This window comes from Bos javanicus, chromosome 7 (genome assembly GCF_032452875.1).
Source record: "Bos javanicus breed banteng chromosome 7, ARS-OSU_banteng_1.0, whole genome shotgun sequence".
Taxonomy (NCBI): Eukaryota; Metazoa; Chordata; class Mammalia; order Artiodactyla; family Bovidae; genus Bos; species Bos javanicus.
Genome location: NC_083874.1, coordinates 343,145 through 365,498, shown reverse-complemented (window position 1 = coordinate 365,498; position 22,354 = coordinate 343,145). Strand labels below are relative to the sequence as shown.

The following is a 22,354-nucleotide window of genomic DNA, read 5'->3' as shown; positions in this document are numbered from 1 at the left end:
CCTCTGGGTCGTCCCAGTGCATCAGCCCCAAGCATCCAGTATCATGCATCGAACTTGGACTGACTATTCATTTCATATATGATATTATACATGTTTCAATGCCATTCTCCCAAATCATCCCACCCTCTCCCTCTCCCACAGAGTCCAAAAGACTGTTCTATACATCTGTCTCTTTTGCTGTCTTGCACACAGGGTTATCATTACCATCTTTCTAAATTCCATATATATGCGTTAGTACACTGTATTGGTATTTTTCTTTCTGGCTTACTTCACTCTGTGTAATAGGCTCCAGTTTCATCCACCTCATTAGAACTGATTCAAATGAATTCTTTTTAATGGCTGAGTAATACTCCATTGTGTATATGTACCACAGCTTTCTTATCCATTCATCTGCTGATGGACATCTAGGTTGCTTCCATGTCTTGGCTATTATAAACAGTGCTGCGATGAATATTGGGGCACACATGTCTCTTTCCCTTCTGGTTTCCTCAGTGTGTATGCCCAGCAGTGGGATTGCTGGGTCATAAAGCAGTTCTATTTCCAGTTTTTAAAGGAATCTCCACACTGTTCTCCATAGTGGCTGTACTAGTTTGCATTCCCACCAACAGTGTAAGAGAGTTCCCTTTTCTCCACACCCTCTCCAGCATTTATTGCTTGTAGACTTTTGGATAGCAGCCATTCTGACTGGCGTGAAATGGTACCTCATTGTGGTTTTGATTTGCATTTCTCTGATAATGAGTGATGTTGAGCATCTTTTCATGTGTTTGTTAGCCATCTGTATGTCTTCTTTGGAGAAATGTCTGTTTAGTTCTTTGGCCCACTTTTTGATTGGGTCGTTTATTTTTCTGGAATTCAGCTGGGAGTTGGTGATGGGCAGGGAGGCCTGGCGTGTTGCAATTCATGGGGTCACAAAGAGTTGGACACGACTGAGTGACTGAACTGAACTGATCTGAACTGAGGGCCAGAAAGCACCTTCCTTTTCTCGTCTTCCCCGTCCTTCTGTGCCTGCCCAGACTGCTGCAGCCCGTTCTTGGGGAGCAGACTCTTCGGGCTGACACTGGCAGCTTGCGGCTGGTTGGGCTGTGTAAAGAGTGAGGCCTGGTGAGCCTGTGCAAACCTGTCTGTCCGCAGGCTCCCTGAATGCCCCTTCCTGGGGGCTGGCCTTGCACAGCCCTAGGTTCAGGCTGGGGTTCACCTGGGAGAGAATGGCCGTAAGCTGGACCTTCCTGTAGTTGGAGATGATTGGGGCCCCAGCAGCCCTGGCCTCCCCAGGAAGGCAGGAGGACTTTTGCTTTGCCTCTGGTCAGGCCGTCTGGGCTCAGAGAGTACAGGCTGGCCCAGAGGCAGCATGTTCCCAGTCCCGGGGTACAAGCTGCAGGGAACAGAGACGAAGGACTCCATCCCCCCACCCGGCACCGAGGAGCCGCACAATGCCCTGGGGCCCTTGGTTTGTGTTCTTGCCTTGTCTTCCACCTTCATCCATCCCCTTTCTCCAGATCAAGTTGATTCAGGAAGGGGGTGGGGTGCGTGGGGAGGTGCATGGAGGAGGTGGGGAGGGGGCGTTGGGATTAGCTCCCAACACTTCTCCATTTTACAACCCAGTTAGGCTGGTCCATAAAATGGAAATAATGAATGACACCATATGATCACAACCTTAACGCTGTAGCCCCAGCAATGAAGGCTCCATAGGCAATAACAATGAAATTACTGACTTCATTCATTAGCAAGTATCAAGTATTTTGCAGCTATAGATTTAGCTAATATATTCTGTTCAGTGCCTATTTCGAATGCCTCTCAGAGGAAGTTTGCTTTCACCTCTAAAGGGACACAAGATACTTTACTTGACTACTCATAGGGTATCTCAGTAGCTTGGCCATCTCATACAATTTTTTCAAGATATTAACTGCATTCAACTCCTTCTGGAAATATGGATATGACATTGTGTATAAACGGATTCAGGCTTCCCCAATGGCTCAGTGGTAAAGAGTCTGCCTGTTGAGCTGCAGGTTCAGTCCCTGGGTCAGGAAGATACCCTGGGGGAGAGTATGGCAATCCACTCCACAGAGGAGTCTGGTGAGCTGCAGTCCAGAGGGTCACAAAGAGTCGGACACGACTGAAGCAACTTAGGACTTATGCACACAAAGAGATTCGTTTGACAGATTCATTTAGGACCATGGGAGGAGGTCATCTGGAGAAGGTGACATCTGGTTGACTGGCAAACTGGACCTGTGTACTCCTCACCCTCTCCTTTGTCTTTAGAATGTACATTCTGTCCATCATTCCTTCAGTGAGAAATATTTTCAAAGACCACACAAACAGTCTTGAGAGAGCAACTTGTTCAGACCATCTGAACGGTATACATGCTTGAAGCTGGTTAAGACCTCTATATAAATATTTGAAATTATGACTGGTGGGTATTGAGATATACTTGTCTCACAGCCTCCCATGAAGAGCCCTATATGTGAGATTATAAACAATAATTTGATGCTTATTCTAGAACATGAATTCAACTTTAATTCAATTGTATTTTACTGACCTGCCATAAAATTAATTCAACTTATTGGGATATCAGGGCTTCCCCAGTGGTTCAGTGATAAAGAATCCACCTACAGTGCAGGAGACCCAGGTTTGATCACTCGGTCAGCAAGATCCCCTGGAGGAGGAAATGGCAACCCACTCCGGTATTCTTGCCTATGAAATTCTATGGAAAGAAGAGCCTGGTGGGTTACAGTCCATGGGGTTGCAAAGAGTCAGACATGACTTAGAGACTAAACAACAAGAATATCTGGATATTGATACCAAGGATGAGAAGAATCAGGAATTTTTGTTTGATGATGGTTTACTGGAATCTGAAAGTCACAGTTTCCTGCACAGAGAGGAGTGTTACAAATTTACTGAGTAATGGGAGAATTTTTAAAAGAAAATTTAAATTTCTTAAAAAAACCCATATATACATGGTGAGAAACAGAGTACTAACATAATTGGAAATCTTAATTGCACAAAAATCTTTAAGAATACTGAAAGTTTACTTTTTCAGACTGACTTAGAGGCATACTAACTAGATTGCACTCATCTCACACGCTAGTAAAGTAATGCTCAAAATTCTCCAAGCCAGGCTTCAGCAATACATGAACTGTGAACTTCCAGATGTTCAAGCTGGTTTTAGAAAAGGCAGAGGAACCAGAGATCAAATTGCCAACATCTGCTGGCTCATTGAAAAAGCAAGAGCGTTCCAGAAAAACATCTATTTCTGCTTTATTGAGTATGCCAAAACCTTCGACTGTGTGAATCACAATAAACTGTGGAAGATTCTTCAAGAGATGGGAATGCCAGACCACCTGACCTGCCTCTTGAGAAACCTATATGCAAGCCAGGAAGCAACAGTTAGAACTGGACATGAAACAGCAGACTGGTTCCAAATAGGAAAAGGAGTACGTCAAGGCTGTATATTGTCACCTTGCTTATTTAACTTATATGCAGAGTACATCATGAGAAACGCTGGAGTGGAAGAAGCACAAGCTGGAATCAAGATTGCTGGGAGAAATATCAATAACCTCAGATATGCAGATGACACCACCCTTATGGCAGAAAGTGAAGAGGATCTAAAAAGCCTCTTGATGAAAGTGAAAGTGGAGAGTGAAAAAGTTGGCTTAAAGCTCAACATTCAGAAAATGAAGATCATGGCATCCGGTCCCATCACTTCATGGGAAATAGATGGGTAAACAGTGGAAACAGTGTCAGACTTTTTTTGGGGGGGCTCCAGAATTACTGCAGATGGTGATGGCAGCCATGGAATTAAAAGATGCTTACTCCTTGGAAGGAAAGTTATGACCAACCTAGATAGCATATTCAAAAGCAGAGACATTACTTTGCCAACAAAGGTCTGTCTAGTCAAGGCTATGGTTTTTCCAGTGATCATGTATGCATGTGAGAGTTGGACTGTGAAGAAAGCTGAGTGCTGAAAAATCGATGCTTTTGAACTGTGGTGTTGGAGAAGACTCTTGAGAGTCCCTTGGACTGCAAGGAGATCCAACCAGTCCATTCTGAAGGAGATCAGCCCTGGGATTTCTTTGGAAGGAATGATGCTAAAGCTGAAACTCCAATGCTTTGGCCACCTCATGTGAAGAGTTGACTCACTGGAAAATACTCTGATGCTAGGAGGGATTGTGGGCAGGAGGAGAAAGGGACGACAGAGGATGACATGGCTCGATGGCATCACTGACTCGATAGATGTGAGTTTGAGTGAACTCTGGGAGTTGGTGATGGACAGGGAGGCCTGGAATGCTGCAATTCATGGGATCGCAAAGAATTGGAAACGACTGAGCAACTGAACTGAACTGAACTGAGCTAGATTATATAGCTGTCTCTGGTGCCATCTATTGTCTGAAAGATGCAAGAATTCTAGCTTCTTGGGTATATGGAAAACACTTTTTAAGTTCATTCCTCTCAAGCAATGCCAATGTGCATTTGCTAGGAAAGTCTGTTTTCTTAAGGCTTATTTATGGTAAGCATTTAAGTATTTGAGTGGAAGTAGCATATATTTTCTTGATGACCCCCTTTACCACATTATTTGCAAGTTTCAAACCAAAGATACTTCATACAAACCCTTTTGACCTTGTCACTTTTCATCCAATTCTTTGCTTTTCAAAATTCAATGTATCAATAAATCCACTCAATAAGTTGTTAATTTAGATGTATTTTTCAGTTCTATTTTATTTTCTAAGGTTTCCAATCATTTGTGGAATGTCTCCCAACTTTTGTCATTTTCAATTTTTTTTTGGACAATTTTCTTTAGGATGTTTTTAGAATTATTTTTAAACTCTTGCTTGCCAACTCCAATTTTGGTTCAATGTGTATTTGCTTTTGGCATTTTCCCTCTTGTATGGGCATAAAATCTTTCCTGTTATCATGCTTAGTAATTTGTTTATTACATGCCATACAGACTACAAAGATGTTCTACAGAATTTCTCAAATCAATGAAGCTTCAACTATTTTTCTGATGCAATTAAGAGTGACAAGCTCCATTCAATAGAAAACTGATTCTTTTGGTTTTGGCAACATGCACTGTGTCTCCAGTTCACCCCTCTTACTAGGACATAATGACCTAAGACTTTCACATAAGTACTTAAGCTTTCTTGGAGTCTCTTCAGCACGAAAGTAATATAGAATTGTCTACTCTTGTATTTCAGAGGTTTTTGACATATCTTTAACCCCCCACTCCAAGCAATTTAAAATTTGGCAAATGCTGTGAAGGGAAGACAGCTCTGTGTTTGTAGCCATGCAAATTTCCAGTTTGGGTACTCTAGTACTGTGCAATTACCAAAAGTTCTGCAATTGTTTCTGAGAGCAGCTGAAATATCATTGTTTAGTGAAACTGTCCAGAGAAGGAAATGGCAACCACTCCAGTACTCTTGCCTGGAAACTCCCATGGATGGAGGAGCCTGGGTGGGCTGCAGTCCATGGGGTCGCTGAGGGTTGGACACGACTGAGCGACTTCATTTTCACTTTTCACTCTCATGCATTGGAGAAGGAAATGGCAACCCACTCCAGTGTTCTTGCCTGGAGAATCCCAGGTACGGGGGAGCCTGGTGGGCTACCATCTATGGGGTTGCACAGAGTCAGACATGACTGAAGCGATTTAGCAGTAGCAGCAGCAGTGAAACTGTCATACAAAATGCACATAAGAACAATCAAGTTGAAAATGGAAAACTGTATTTGCTAACTGGGATGGTTTTATCTTCTTTTGATGCTCTCAGGCATAAGACTCTTATTTTAAAGTCCTTCTGGGACTTTCCTGGTGGTCCAGTGGTTAAGAGTCTACCTGCCCCTGCAGAGGACATGGGATCAATCCCTGGTCCAGGGAGATAACCACAAGCCAAAGGGCATCTAAGCCATGCACCCCAACTGTTGAGCCTGTGATAAAAAACTTAAACTTGTTTGCTCAGTCGTGTCTGACTCTTTGCAACCCCATGGACTGTACCTGCCGGGCTCCACTGTACATGGGATTCTCCAGGCAAGAATACTGGAGTGGGTTGCCATTTCCTTCTCCAGGGGATCTTCCCAACCCAGGGATCGAACCTGGGTCTCCTGCATTGCAGGCAGATGCTTTATCCTCTGAGCCAATATTAGAGCCCAAATTCTAGAGCCCATGGTCTGCAACAGAAAGTACCCCCACTCTCTGCAACTAGAGAAAGCCCATGCACAGCAAGGAAGACCCTGCACAGCCAAAAGTAAACAGACAGGTAGATAGATAATTTTAAAAAATAAAGTCCTTTCATCTTCTCAGAAAGCACCTATGATAACAGGTTCTATAGTAGCCTCCGCTGGTCTCACCCTTCAGTGCAACAAAATATATTACATTTCAGTGCTGAGGGTATCAAGTAACATTTTTAGGAACTTCCATGTGGTTTTGAAATAATTTAAATGAGAGCTACATTTTAAAATATATGAACTATTTAAAAGAACCTTTACAGTATCAGAGTATAGGACTCTAGTGGGATTTCAAGTGTCAGGAAAAAAACAACCACAATATTACTGAGAGTAAAAATTGCCTCTTCAAACTAATGCTAACAGAATTGCTATTATAATTACGAAGTTGTTTCAAAATAATAATTCACAATAACCTACTAATTATTCCCTAGGAATCTCTTGGAAATGAACATGTTTGGAACCTTCGGTTATTAGGTCCCTAACTACCTGCGAATGTATATAAAAGTCCTTGGTTCTATTGGTGAAATTATTTATCTAGGTAATAGGAAAATGTCTCCTCCTTTGTAAGTAGCTTATGTGTTTACCAGATTGGCTTTATTGATGCAAAAATAGACTTTTATGGATCTGAGATCACTGACATGTGTCAAAATAGTTACAAAATCATATGTATTAGCATATTACCCACAAATAAATCTACCTGTGCCATTCTTCTGTAGCTTCTACAGGTATCTGAGACACTTACCTTTTTAAAATATTTTCTTTTTTGTTAACAGAAATAAACTGAAACATGATAGTTTCAATTAATTTATTTTCTATTCTAACATTGTTTTGCTATATATTTATGAAAAAATTAGCAAATCACTTCAGTTTGATTGAATCTTTTTGGTCATTCCCATTGAAAAGCAAGAATCCAAGATTCACTCTCATCTCTGACTTTTCCCTTCGTGCTTCTCTCCTCACTCACGTTTCTCTACGTGGATGGTGGTGGTGGTGGTAGAGTTGATTTAGTTACTAAGTCGTGTTCCACTCTTTGCAACTGAGGCCCTGCCAAGCTCCTCTGTCCATTGGATTTCCCACGTAGGAATACTAGAATGGACTGCCATTTCTTTCACCAGGGAATGTTCCTGACCAGGGATCAAACCCAGGTCTCCTGAATCATAGGCATTCTCCTGCATTGTAGGCAGATTCTTTAAGGGTTGAGCCACCAGGGAAACCCTTCTTAGTCTATTGGACGGGATGCTCGCTGTGAGTCCCCGAGAGTAATGGACTGTGTTTTCAGGAAATAACTTGAGTCATTCTGCGCTGCCTTCAGCAAGTCTGCACCACAGCCTGTCTCATGGAGGCCACACTGTTAATTCTCTAACCACCTTCATGGTTGTCGTTGTGAGCTTTGACTTCACACATATCTGAATTTGAATTATACCTGTCAACTACTTGCGGACTGACTTGGAACATTAAGCTTCAATGTCCCCATGTAACATACGGAATCAATAATGAGAATCTAGCTTACACAGCCCATCTGTCTTGAAGTTTTGGAGGCAGGAGCCTGGGCTTCAATCCTATTTTCATCACATCTCCAGCTCTCTGTGCTTTAGCTCCCTCAACTGTAAGAGAAATACTACAGTGACAGCAACTGCTGTGAAACTTTGTTAGTATACTTTTGTATGACAAGTAAATAAATTATATGTAAAGTGTTTAGAATATTGCATTTCACATCACAATCATTATATAAATGATAACTATTATTTTAAAAAATCTAGTGACATAGTTCTAATTATTAGCTAGGGATAAGTGAGAGCAGTGGGGTTGTTTCTGTTGTTGTTTAGTCGTTAAGCTGTGTCCGACTCTTTGTGACCCCATGGAACTGTAGCCCATCAGGCCTCTCTGTCCATGAAATTCTCCAGGCAAGGATACTGGAGTGGGTTCCCATTTTCTTCTCTAGAAGATCTTCCCAGATCAGGGATTGAACCCACATCTCCTGCTTTGGCAAATGGATTCTTTACTGCTGAGCAGAGAGCAGTGGAGTAATTGAAACTAATCTTCACTCTTTACCTATTATTTGCCAATCTATCTAAAGTAAAACAGCAAGAAAGTATAGATAGATAGTTTTCCTCATTTAACCTGGCAGAGAAACCACGTGAAATACTGTTGTCATTATTATAGTAAAATTTTAAATATATATGTTATATATAATAATATACATATAGTATATGTATTAAGTATAACAGATTCTCTCTCTCTCTCTCTCTATATATATATATATACACACATATACACACACACACACACATAATTGTGCAAGGTCATACAGTCCACATGGCTAATATGAGATTCTAACCAAATGCTTATTAACTCTAAATTTGGGTCATATCATTTCTGAACACTCTGATTACGTTGAAAACAGGCAAAATAAGAATAAATTAACTACTATCCTAACAAGTTACTGCATCTCATTCACACTCTTTGAGGTAATAACATAAGACAGTATCCTAACCCTTCTAATTCTCTTAGACTTTTCTGTGCCTATGTTATAGCATACTTTTAGTGATTAGATGATATTACAACAATGAAGTTCTTAGCTCTGTACTGTCTCAATAATTTTATATAAGTGAGAGAATGACCCCAACCATTTGTTCTAGCCAACTGTGGCAGTAGTAACAAAGCTCATTGGAGGTTTCACTTGCTTGTTTTATAGATTTCCAAGTCATCCTTCAAGGCTACAATAAAAAGTCTTATATTTCAAAGTCATGTTCAAATTATCCTTGCTTCCAGAAAATTTCTGAGATTACAGAAACAGAAGTTGACAAAATTCTTAGACTCAACATCCTGAATTATACTAGGATAAAAATTAAATGCAGCTATTTGTGTTTGCTCACATATATAATTAGTGAGGAGGCTATATAGAGTAATTTTTAAAAATGAGAAGTTAATACTAATTTTTTTGCCCACTTTACTCAGTCATCTTATATTTATGCTGTGCTTACTAGAAGCCAAGAAGATAAAGAATGCCAAAGAGAAAAGCAGTTAATTACTTTAATCTCCTTAACTTAGTATCTTGACAGGATTTAAGGATTTGCCTTAAACTTGTCACTTTCTAAAACATGCTCTCAGCTGATGTTTACTGACATTTGCTTTAATTTCACTAATCACTTTTGCTTTTATTTTTTTTAAATAGCTGAAGTATATTTCATTGCATCATTCTAATCACAATCAAGAGTACAACACACTGCTATTTATTAAATACTGGACAGAAGGAGTACATTGTTCTAGAGTTATCATTGCAAGATGTACTCAAGTTAACATACTTTTAATAACAGATATATTTTCTCTCTTATCATCATCTCATTTATTACTTCATTATTCATTTACTTCTCTGTAGTAGCTATAGGTCTATACTTGAGAATTAAAAAGTAAGAAATATGAGATGTTATCTGCACATGTCTGTCCAGTGGAAGAACTAGCTATTAATCAAACAAAATAAAACTATCAACCATGAGATAAAGCTACTAAATTCTGAAATATGTTTCTCAGGATTTATATTTGGAAGGATATTTGGTCTGGGACTCTTGATTGCTTGTTTGTTTGTTGAAACAACAAAATAACCTTATAATTATATCTAATTTTTTTCTCTATCAACATAGCATCTTAGGATGTTAGAATTCTCATAAGAAGAAAACAGCACAGAATATGACTTTTAAGATGGAAACTATACCTTGGTGACTGAATTTATTCTGTTAGGGTTTCCAACTTGCCCTGAACTGCACATTGTCCAGTATCTCCTGTTTCCGACTTTGTACTCTATGATTTTAATGGGGAACGTTGGATTGATGATGTTAATCAGGGTTGATCTGCATCTTCAAATGCCCATGCATTTTTTTCCTTAGTAATCTATCCTTTGTAGACCTTTGCTATTCTTCAGTCATCATTCCCAAAATACTTGTCAACTTCCTCTCTCAGAACAAGTCAATTTCCTATCACAGCTGTGCCCTGTAGTTTTATTTCTTTTGTACTTTCGCAGATACGGAATCCTTTATCTTGGCTGCCATGGCGTGTGACCGCTATGTTGCCATATCCCTTTACTGTACACGGTTGTGATGTCTTGGGGCATCTGCATATGGTTGATCGTCTTGTCATACTTTGGAGGCAATATGAGTTCCCTGGTGCACACATCCTTTGCGTTTACTCTGAAATACTCTGATAAAAATGTCATTAATCATTTTTTCTGTGGCCTTAAGTTATTGTGCACAGACACGTCACTTAATGAGTGGCTTCTCTCCCCATAGGGCAGCTCAGTGGAAATTATCTTCTTCATCGTTTTCATCATCTCCTACTTTAACAGTCTGCTCTCAGTCTTAAAGATCCATTCTTCCAGCAGGAGGAAGAAGACCTTCTCTACCTGTGCTTCTCACCTGACATCCGTGGCCACCTACCAGGGAACTCTGCTCTTCATTTACTCACGACCCAGCTACCTGTATTCTCCAAACACTAATAAAATCATCTCAGTGTTCTACACCATCATCATCCCAATGCTGAATCCTTTGATTTATAGTTTGAGAAACAAAGACGCTGCTAAAAATGTCTTAAAACCAAAGATAAATCCCTCCTGAGATATAAGGTTCCAGGATTCATCTAAATCCCTGATTACAAACTCCAGCTTGTATGTGTGTATGCTCGGTCATGTCCAACTCTTTGCAACCCTATGGACTATAACCTGTCAGGCTCTTTTGTCCTTGAAATTATCCAGACAAGAATACTGGAGTGGATTGCTATTTCCTCCTCCAGGGAATCTTCCCCACCCAGGGATGGAACCTGTATCTCTTGCTTATCCTGCATTTACAGGTGGATGCTTTATCCCTGCAGTGCCTGGGACAAACTGTAGCTAAGAACCTGCCACAACCTTGCCAGCACATACACAACTTCTCACACAAACATTTTATCAAACACTTGTTTTTTTATTTTTAAATTTTATTTTATTTTTAAACTTTACAATATTGTATTAGTTTTGCCAAATATCGAAATGAATCCGCCACAGGTATACCTGTGTTCCCCATCCTGAACCCTCCTCCCTCCTCCCTCCCCATACCCTCCCTCTGGGTCGTCCCAGTGCACCAGCCCCAAGCATCCAGTATCGTGCATCAATCCTGGACTGGCGACTCATTTCATACATGATATTATACATGTTTCAATGCCATTCTCCTAAATCTCCCCACCCTCTCCCTCTCCCACAGAGTCCATAAGACTGATCTATACATCAGTGTCTCTTTTGCTGTCTCGTACACAGGGTTTTTGTTACCATCTTTCTTTTTTTTTTTTAAATTAATTTTATTTTATTTTTAAACTTTACATAATTGTATTAGTTTTGCCAAATATCAAAATGAATCCACCACAGGTATACATGTGTTCCCCATCCTGAACCCTCCTCCCTCCTCCCTCCCCATACCCTCCCTCTGGGTCGTCCCAGTGCACCAGCCCCAAGCATCCAGTATCATGCATTGAACCTGGACTGGCATCTCGTTTCATACATGATATTTTACATGTTTCAATGCCATTCTCCCAAATCTTCCCACCCTCTCCCACAGAGTCCATAAGACTGTTCTATACATCAGTGTCTCTTTTGCTGTCTCGTATACAGGTTTATCGTTACCATCTTTCTAAATTCCATATATATGCGTTAGTATACTGTATTGGTGTTTTTCTTTCTGGCTTACTTCACTCTGTATAATAGGTTCCAGTTTCATCCACCTCATTAGAACTGATTCAAGTGTATTCTTTTTAATGGCTGAGTAATACTCCATTGTGTATATGTACCACAGCTTTCTTATCCATTCATCTGCTGATGGGCATCTAGGTTGCTTCCATGTCTTGGCTATTATAAACAGGGCTGTGATGAACATTGGGGTACACGTGTCTCTTTCCCTTCTGGTTTCCTCAGTGTGTATGCCCAGCAGTGGGATTGCTGGGTCATAAGGCAGTTCTATTTCCAGTTTTTAAAGGAATCTCCACACTGTTCTCCATAGTGGCTCTACTAGTTTGCATTCCCACCAACAGTGTAAGAGGGTTCCCTTTTCTCCACACCCTCTCCAGCATTTATTGCTTGTAGACTTTTGGATTGCAGCCATTCTGACTCGCATGAAATGGTACCTCATTGTGGTTTTGATTTGCATTTCTCTGATAATGAGTGATGTTGAGCATCTTTTCATGTGTTTGTTAGCCATCTGTATGTCTTCTTTGGAGAAATGTCTATTTAGTTCTTTGGCCCATTTTTTGATTGGGTCATTTATTTTTCTGGAGTTGAGCTGTAGGAGATGCTTGTATATTTTTGAGATTAGTTATTTGTCAGTTGCTTCATTTGCCATTATTTTCTCCCATTCTGAAGGCTGCCTTTTCACCTTGCTAATAGTTTCCTTTGTTGTGCAGAAGCTTTTAAGTTTAATTAGGTCACATTTGTTTATTTTTGCTTTTATTTCCAATATTCTGGGAGATGGGTCATAGAGGATCCTGCTGTGATGTAAGTCGGAGAGTGTTTTGCCTATGTTCTCCTCTGGGAGTTTTATAGTTTCTGGTCTTACATTGAGATCTTTAATCCATTTTGAGTTTATTTTTGTGTATGGTGTTAGAAACTGCTCTAGTTTCATTCTTTTACAAGTGGTTGACCAGTTTTCTCAGCACCACTTGTTAAAGAGATTGTCTTTTCTCCATTGTATATTCTTGCCTCCTTTGTCAAAGATAAGGTGTCCATAGGTGTGTGGATTTATCTCTGGGCTTTCTATTTTGTTCCATTGATCAATCTTTCTGTCTTTGTGCCAGTACCATACTGTCTTGATAACTGTGGCTTTGTAATAGAGCCTGAAGTCAGGTAGCTTGATTCCTCCAGTTCCATTCTTCTTTCTCAAGATAGCTTTAGCTATTCGAGGTTTTTTGTATTTCTATACAAATTGTGAAATGATTTTTTCTGGCTCTATGAAGAATACCGTTGGTAGCTTGATAGGGATTGCATTGAATCTATAAATTGCTTTGGGTAGTATACTCATTTTCACTATATTGATTCTTCGAATCCATGAACATGGTATATTTCTCCATCTATTAGTGTCCTCTTTGATTTCTTTCACCAGTGTTTTATAGTTTTCTATATATAGGTCTTTAGTTTCTTTAGGTAGATATATTCCTAAGTATTTTATTCTTTCCATTGCAATGGTGAATGGAATTGTTTCCTTAATTTCTCTTTCTGTTTTCTCATTATTAGTGTATAGGAATGCAAGGGATTTCTGTGTGTTGATTTTATATCCTGCAACTTTACTATAGTCATTGATTATTTCTAGTAATTTTCTGGTGGAATCTTTAGGGTTTTCTATGTAGAGGATCATGTCATCTGCAAATAGTGAGAGTTTTACTTCTTCTTTTCCAATTTGGATTCCTTTTATTTCTTTTTCTGCTCTGATTGCTGTGGCCAAAACTTCCAAAACTATGTTGAATAGTAATGGTGAAAGTGGGCACCCTTGTCTTGTTCCTGACTTTAGAGGAAATGCTTTCAATTTTTCACCATTGAGGATAATCTTTGCTGTGGGTTTGTCATATATAGCTTTTATTATGTTGAGGTATGTTCCTTCTATTCCTGCTTTCTGGAGAGTTCTTATCATAAATGGATGTTGAATTTTATCAAAGGCTTTCTCTGCATCTATTGAGATAATCATATGGTTTTTATTTTTCAATTGTTAATGTGGTGTATTACATTGATTGATTTGCGGATATTGAAGAATCCTTGCATCCCTGGGATAAAGCCCACTTGGTCATGGTGGTATGATCTTTTTAATGTGTTGTTGGATTCTGATTGCTAGAATTTTGTTAAGGATTTTTGCATCTATGTTCATCAGGGATATTGGCCTGTAGTTTTCTTTTTTTGTGGGGTCTTTGTCAGGTTTTGGTATTAGGGTGATGGTGGCCTCATAGAATGAGTTTGGAAGTTTACCTTCCTCTGCAATTTTCTGGAAGAGTTTGAGCAGGATAGGTGTTAGCTCTTCTCTAAATTTTTGGTAGAATTCAGCTTTGAAGCCGTCTGGACCTGGACTTTTGTTTGCTGGAAGATTTTTGATTACAGTTTCAATTTCCGTGCTTGTGATGGGTCTGTTAAGATTTTCTATTTCTTCCTGGTCGAGTTTTGGAAAGTTGTACTTTTCTAAGAATTTGTCCATTTCTTCCACGTTGTCCATTTTATTGGCATATAATTGTTGATAGTAGTCTCTTATGATCCTTTGTATTTCTGTGTTGTCTGTTGTGATCTCTCCATTTTCATTTCTAATTTTATTGATTTGATTTTTCTCCCTTTGTTTCTTGATAAGTCTGGTTAATGGTTTGTCAATTTTATTTATCCTTTCAAAGAACCAGCTTTTGGCTTTGTTGATTTTTGCTATGATCTCTTTTATTTCTTTTGCATGTATTTCTGCCCTAATTTTTAAGATTTCTTTCCTTCTACTAACCCTGGGGTTCTTCATTTCTTCCTTTTCTAGTTGCTTTAGGTGTAGGGTTGGGTTATTTATTTGACTTTTTTCTTGTTTCTTGAGGTATGCCTGTATTGCTATGAAGTTTCCCCTTAGGACTACTTTTACAGTGTCCCATAGGTTTTGGGTTGTTGTGTTTTCATTTTCATTAGTTTCTATGCAAATTTTTATTTCTTTTTTGATTTCTTCTGTGATTTGTTGGTTATTCAGCAGCGTGTTGTTCAGCCTCCATATGTTGGAATTTTTAATAGTTTTTCTCCTGTAATTGAGATCTAATCTTACTGCATTGTGGTCAGAAAAGATGCTTGGAATGATTTCTATTTTTTTGAATTTACCAAGGCTAGATTTATGGCCCAGGATGTGATCTATCCTGGAGAAGGTTCCGTGTGCACTTGAGAAAAAGGTGAAATTCATTGTTTTGGGATGAAATGTCCTATAGACATCAATTAGGTCTAACTGGTCTATTGTATCATTTAAAGTTTGTGTTTCCTTGTTAATTTTCTGTTTAGTTGATCTATCCATAGGTGTGAGTGGGGTATTAAAGTCTCCCACTATTATTGTGTTATTGTTAATTTCTCCTTTCATACTTGTTAGCATTTGCCTTACATATTGTGGTGCTCCCGTGTTGGGTGCACATATATTTATAATTGTTATGTCTTCTTCTTGGATTGATCCTTTGATCATTATGTAGTGACCATCTTTATCTCTTTTCACAGCCTTTGTTTTAAAGTCTATTTTATCTGATATAAGTATTGCTACTCCTGCTTTCTTTTGGTCCCTATTTGCATGGAAAATCTTTTTCCAGCCCTTCACTTTCAGTCTGTATGTGTCCCCTGTTTTGAGGTGGGTCTCTTGTAGACAACATATGTAGGGGTCTTGTTTTTGTATCCATTCAGCCAGTCTTTGTCTTTTGGTTGGGGCATTCAACCCATTTACGTTTAAGGTAATTACTGATAAGTATGATCCCATTGCCATTTACTTTATTGTTTTGGGTTTGAGTTTATACACCGTTTTTGTGTTTCCTGTCTAGAGAATATCCTTTAGTATTTGTTGGAGAGCTGGTTTGGTGGTGCTGAATTCTCTCAGCTTTTGGTTGTCTGTGAAGCTTTTGATTTCTCCTTCATATTTGAATGAGATCCTTGCTGGGTACAATAATCTGGGCTGTAGGTTATTTTCTTTCATCACTGTAAGTATGTCTTGCCATTCCCTCCTGGCTTGAAGAGTTTGTGTTGAAAGATCAGCTGTTATCCTTATGGGAATTCCCTTGTGTGTTATTTGTTGTTTTTCCCTTGCTGCTTTTAATATTTGTTCTTTGTGTTTGATCTTTGTTAATTTGATTAATATGTGTCTTGGGGTGTTTCGCCTTGGGTTTATCCTGTTTGGGACTCTCTGGCTTTCTTGGACTTGGGTGATTATTTCCTTCCCCATTTTAGGGAAGTTTTCAACTATTATCTCTTCAAGTATTTTCTCATGGTCTTTCTTTTTGTCTTCTTCTTCTGGGACCCCTATGATTCGAATGTTGTAGCATTTAATATTGTCCTGGAGGTCTCTGAGATTATCCTCATTTCTTTTAATTCGTTTTTCTTTTATCCTCTCTGATTCATTTATTTCTACCATTCTACCTTCTAATTCACTAATCCTATCTTCTGCCTCTGTTATTCTACTATTTGTTGCCTCCAGAGTGTTTTTAATTTCATTTATTGCATTATTCATTATATATTGACTCTTTTTTATTTCTTCTAGGTCCTTGTTAAACCTTTCTTGCATCTTCTCAATCTTTGTCTCCAGGCTATTTATCTGTGATTCCATTTTGATTTCAAGATTTTGGATTAATTTCACTATCATTATTCGGAATTCTTTATCAGGTAGATTCCCTATCTCTTCCTCTTTTGTTTGGTTTGGTGGGCATTTATCCTGTTCCTTCATCTGCTGGGTATTCCTCTGTCTCTTCATCTTGTTTAAATTGCTGAGTTTAGGGTGTCCTTTCTGTATTCTGGCAGTTTGTGTAGTTCTCTTTATTGTGGCATTTCTTCACTCTGTGTGGGTTTGTACAGGTGGCTTGTCAAGGTTTCTTGGTTAGGGAAGCTTGTGTCGGTGTTCTGGTGAGTGGAGCTGTATTTCTTCTCTCTTCTTCTGAAGACTTGGGTTGCTTTTCTGGGTGCCTGATGTCCTCTGCCAGCATTCAGAAGTTGTTTTGTGGAATTTACTCAGCGTTTAAATGTTCTTTTGATGAATTTGTGGGGGAGAAAGTGTTTTCCCCGTCCTACTCCTCTGCCATCTTAGTTCCTCCTCCCAAACACTTGTTTTCACAGAGCCAAACACATTTCATAGCCCCCATATAAAGGAAACATTTAAAAGTTTCAAAATTGCTTCAAACTAATAGTTGGATAACTTTCCAAATATTCAGTTCAGTTCAGTCACTCAGTTGTGTCTGACTCTTTGCAACCCCATGGACTGCAGCATGCCAGGCCTTCCTGTCCATCACCAACTCCCAGAGCTTGTTCAAACTCATGTCCATAGAGTTGATGATGCCATCCAAGCATCTCATCCTCTGTCATCTCCTTCTCCTGCCTTCAATCTTTACCAGCTATGGGGTCTTTTCCAATGAGTCATTTCTTCATATAAGGTGACCAAAGTATTGGAGCTTCAGCTTCAAAATCAGCCCTGCCAATGAATATTCCTTTATTATTGACTGGTTTGATCTTCTTACAGGCCAAAGGGTTCTCAAGAGTCTTCTCCAACATGACAGTTCAAAAGCATCAATTCTTTGGCACTCAGCTTTCTTTATGGTCCATCTTTCACATCCATACATGACTACTTGAAAAACTATAGCTTTGACTCAATGGACCTTTGTTGCTAAAGTAATGTCTCTGCTTTTTAATATGCTGTCTATGTTTGTCATACCTTTTCTTCCATGGAGCAAGTGTCTTTTAATTTCATGGCTGTAGTCACCATCTGCAGTGATTTTGGAGCCCAAGAAAATAAAGTCTGTCACTTCCAACCATTAGGAGCTGGGACTTAATGCTAGAACAGATTGTAATAGGTTGTCTTAAAAGATATAGTAAGAACCTCAGAGATTGTGTCTGTGTGTGTTTTCATGTGTAGAATATCTCATTAACAAGATTGCATTTACGAAATTACTGGATTAGAGAGGAAGCCAGATTCCTTTCGTTCCTTTGCTATCTCTTGTACCCAACTAGTCAATTGCACTTTGATCAAGTTACTTATTTTTTCTGTCTCAATTGTCTGACCTGTAAAATTAGGAGAGTATAGTACCTACATCAATGACTGTTGCATGTTTGACTAAATGCTGAGAATCATGCCTGAATCATTTTAAACACTTGATAGATCTTAAATACATATATTTCTTTAATCAATTAAAATACATAAAGTGCAACAAGATGTTGTGAGGCAGGGGTGCTAAGAAAGCGATAATACAAAATCAAATACCTTTCTTAAGTGATGTCCAATAACAAGTCAAGAACCTTCTATACCCAATCTAATCCAAATTAATTTGAAAACTTTTTCTAAGTAAGTGGCATCTTACAGACTAAAGGTTAATTGCAAGCAAAGTATTTGTTTTCCCCCCTATCTTTTATTTTTATGTGTGAAAATATTACTGAAAGTATGGAACATCCTTCTCTGGTATCTCAGAAACACAATGAGCTACTGAGCATATAACTTGTGTCTTCAATGGCTGGTCAACTGACGTGACATTGAGAAGCACCACAGAGAACACTCACTTGAAGCCTGGACATAAAAAGACAGGTATAACTGCAAAATATATTTCTATAACTTATGTTTTTGCTGTTTACTATTATTTTCATAATTATTATTTATTATATCATTAATTACCATTTATGTATCTGTTGGTGAGGTATCTGTTCAATCATGTCTCTATTTTTAATTGGGTTGTGTTTTTATTATTTATAAATATTTTTGTATAGTCTAGCTACAAATTGTTGCAAAAATGTTTTGCAAATATTTTCTTCATTTCATCTATAAATCTAACATCTATCTATATTACATAATAATACATAGCATTACATAATAACACAAAACATTAAAAAGATTTAATAAAATTATGTAACAGGAATAATTAATAATCAACAAAACATTTTCCCCCCTCTGCTTATATTCTATTCATACTGCTTCAGCTTTCATTTGCTATATAAACACTATTTCAAAATGGCACAGTTTAAATAACTGGGCTGTATTCTGTTATTCTTCATGTTGACCATGATCAGATGGTATCAATCAGATGGTATTGAACTGTACAGCATTCCATGGACAGAGGAGCCTGGTGGGCTACAGTCCAGGGGGTCACTAAAGTTCCAAACATGACTTAGTGACTAAATAACAACAACAGCCAAGTATAAACATCAGTTTGAAGATTCTTGTTGCTTTATTTCAAAAGTATTTGAGGTTCCATCTTACAAATAACAACATGTGAAAAACTGAACTTCATGTGAACAATATGTCATATTCTTTAGGTCTAAAAAATATACATATCACTCACACTCCAATTTTCACATATTATCCAAGACACACACACATGCAAACACGTGATGGACATATAAATGCATGCAAACACAATGGAGATAAGTCTATATATTTCAGAAACAATTGAAAGTGAAAGTCACTCAGTCGTGTCTGACTTTGTGACGCCATGAACTATACAGTTCATGGAATTCTCCAGGCTAGAATACTGGAGTGGGTAGCTATTTCCTTCTTCAAGAGCTTATTCCCAACCCAGGGATCAAACCCAGGTCTCCCTCATTGCAGGCAGATTCTTTACTAGCTGAGCTATAAAGGAAGCCCACAGCATTTATTATCACTCATCTCATTTCCATTTTACAAAGAAAAAGTCTTTTTTATATTTCACTGGAGTGGGTAGCTGTTCTTTTCTCTAGGGGATCTTCCCAACCCAGGGATCGAACCCAGATCTCCCACATTGCAGGTAGATTCTTTACCATCTGAGCCACCAGGGAAGCACAAGAATATTGGAGTGGGTAGCCTACCCATTCTCCGGGGATCTTCCTGCCGCAGGAATTGAACCAGGGTCTCCTGTATTGCAGGCTGATTTTTACCAGCTGAGCTACAGGATAGCTCAATAGATTAAAAATATATGAGTTAAATAAGTTTGTAGACATGTTTTCTTTCAATGAGTAAAGAGATTCTTTCTTTGGCACCAGACAATTCCCACAGAAAGGTAATTAATATTATGACAAAACAAAAATACACAACTAGAGAACAGCTCATTAATACTTGCTTAATGTCTCACCAGATAGTGAACATAACATAAACCAAAACCAGAAGCATAATTATTTTATTATGATCAATCCATGATATGCTCATTATTTCTGGAACTGATACAGATACTCTTAAAACAGCCATGGTTTTGAGAAATATTAAAATTGTTACCTTGTTTTGCATCCACATGAATATTCACAGAAAATGCTTAGTCCTGACTCTTACAGCCAGGTATCTCTAACATTAGAGTCTCACCCACATTATTTTGTAGAGGAGAAGACAGGCAAGTTCATCAAATGTATTCTTTGAGGTAAAGAAAGGAAGGCTCAGAGACAAGCTTGTAGAAAGTAACATGTCTCACAAATTACATTTAGATTTGGTTCAGTTTCCCAATGCTCTATACCAGGTATTTGTTTTTATTGAGTAATAACAGTTATGCCTTTTTAAAGAGTGCATGCATAAATGTATAATTTTCTGAATATAAAGACAATTGCATATAGAATTGTATTCTATCTTATGATATATTGCAGATGTGCAGAAGTGTTACACATCCATGTGTTCTTTTCTTGATCATTTTCTAAAATCTTAGACAAGAACAAAGGAAAATGGATGGAGGGAACTGCTCCTCTATTACTGGATTCATTTTCTTGGGAATTATTGATAATGCCGAGGACAAAGTGACCATATTTAACATAGTTCTAATTATTTATCTCACTGGCCACTTGGCAAATCTTGGGATGATGTTCCTGATTAAGATGGATCTGCAGCTTCACACACCTGTGTACTTTTTCCTTGGTCACCTCTTCTTCTGTGTCCTCTGCTATGCACTGCAATTCACCCCAAGATGCTCTTGGACCTATTTGCCAAGAACAAATCAATACCCTCCTATGGCTATGCTCTGCAATTCTTGGTCTTCTGTATCTTCGCAGATTAGGAGTGTTTCCTGCTGGCCGTGATGGCCTATGACTGGTACAAGGCCGTCAGCAGCCCCTTGCTCTATGCAGTCAGCATGTCCAGTGGGGTGTGCTCCCCGCTTGTGGCTGGGGTTTTCCTAGTGGGAATGGCAGATTCTCTGATACACAAGACATTAGCATTCCATTTATGCTTCTGTGGGTCAAATGAGATTAATGATTTCTTCTGTGACTTACCTCCACTTTTACTCCTTTCCTGCTCTGATATACAGGACAATGAATTGGTGTTATTCACTATTTTGGGTTTTATTGAACTGAGTACTATTTCAGGAGTCCTTTTCTCTTATTTTATCATCCTTTCAGTCTTGAAGACCCACTCTACTGATGGGAAGTTCAAAGCTTTCTACACCTGCACCTCTCATTTAAATGTTGTGACAATTTTCTAGGGAACTGTACTTTTCTTGTATTTCAGACCAAATACTTTCTACTCTCAGATCAAGGCAAAATGACCTAATTGTTCTATACCCTTGTGATTCCCATGTTAAATCCTCTGTTATATAGCCTATAGAACAAAGATGTGAAACAGGCCCTGAAAAACTGGAAAATGAAAGGTGGTTTTAAAGGGTGTACTATAAATATATAGACACACATATATATGTTTGTTGTTTTTGTAAAATTATATTCATGATCCAAGGGAAATGAAATTGTTTCAAATACTATAAAGGAGCAAATAAATATTTATAATAAAATGTAATCTTTAAAACACAGCATGCTTCATTGTGTATATACAATTAATATATAGCACTTCCTCTTTGCTGAGTACTTCCAGAATTTTGCAATTTTGTCAAATATTATGGTTAATTCTTTCATTCAAATATTATTTCAATTACACTAAAATTTATTGTATATTTACTGAGAGACCTTTGAACATTTAGGCCCTTTATATTCTATGACATACACTATATTTTCTACATTAATGACTATAGATCAGATCAGATCAGTCGCTCAGTCGTGTCTGACTCTGCAACCTCATGAATCGCAGGACGCCAGGCCTCCCTGTCCATCACCACTTCCGGAGTTCACTCAGACTCACGTCCATCGAGTCAGTGACGCCATCCAGCCATCTCATCCTCGGTCGTCCCCTTCTCCTCCTGCCTCCAATCCATCCCAGCATCAGAGTTTTTTCCAATGAGTCAACTCTTCTCATTAGCTGGCCAAAATACTGGAGTTTCAGCTTTAGCATCATTCCTTCCAAAGATATCCCAGGGATGATCTCCTTCAGAATGGACTGGTTGGATCTCCTTGCAGTCCAAGGGACTCTCAAGAGTCTTCTCCAACACCACAGTTCAAAAGCATCAATTCTTTGGCGCTCAGCCTTCTTCACAGTCCAACTCTCACATCCATACATGACCACTGGAAAAACCATAGCCTTGACTAGATGAACCTTTGTTGGCAAAGCAATGTCTCTGCTTTTGAATATGCTAT

The 22,354-nt window shown here is 38.6% G+C and overlaps 1 pseudogene; it reads left to right on the top strand.

Moving 5' to 3' along the window:
* The first annotated feature begins 1,348 nt into the window (after nt 1–1,348).
* On the top strand, nt 1,349–10,817 carry LOC133251769 (olfactory receptor 5I1-like; annotated as a pseudogene).
* Nucleotides 10,818–22,354: the final 11,537 nt, after the last annotated feature.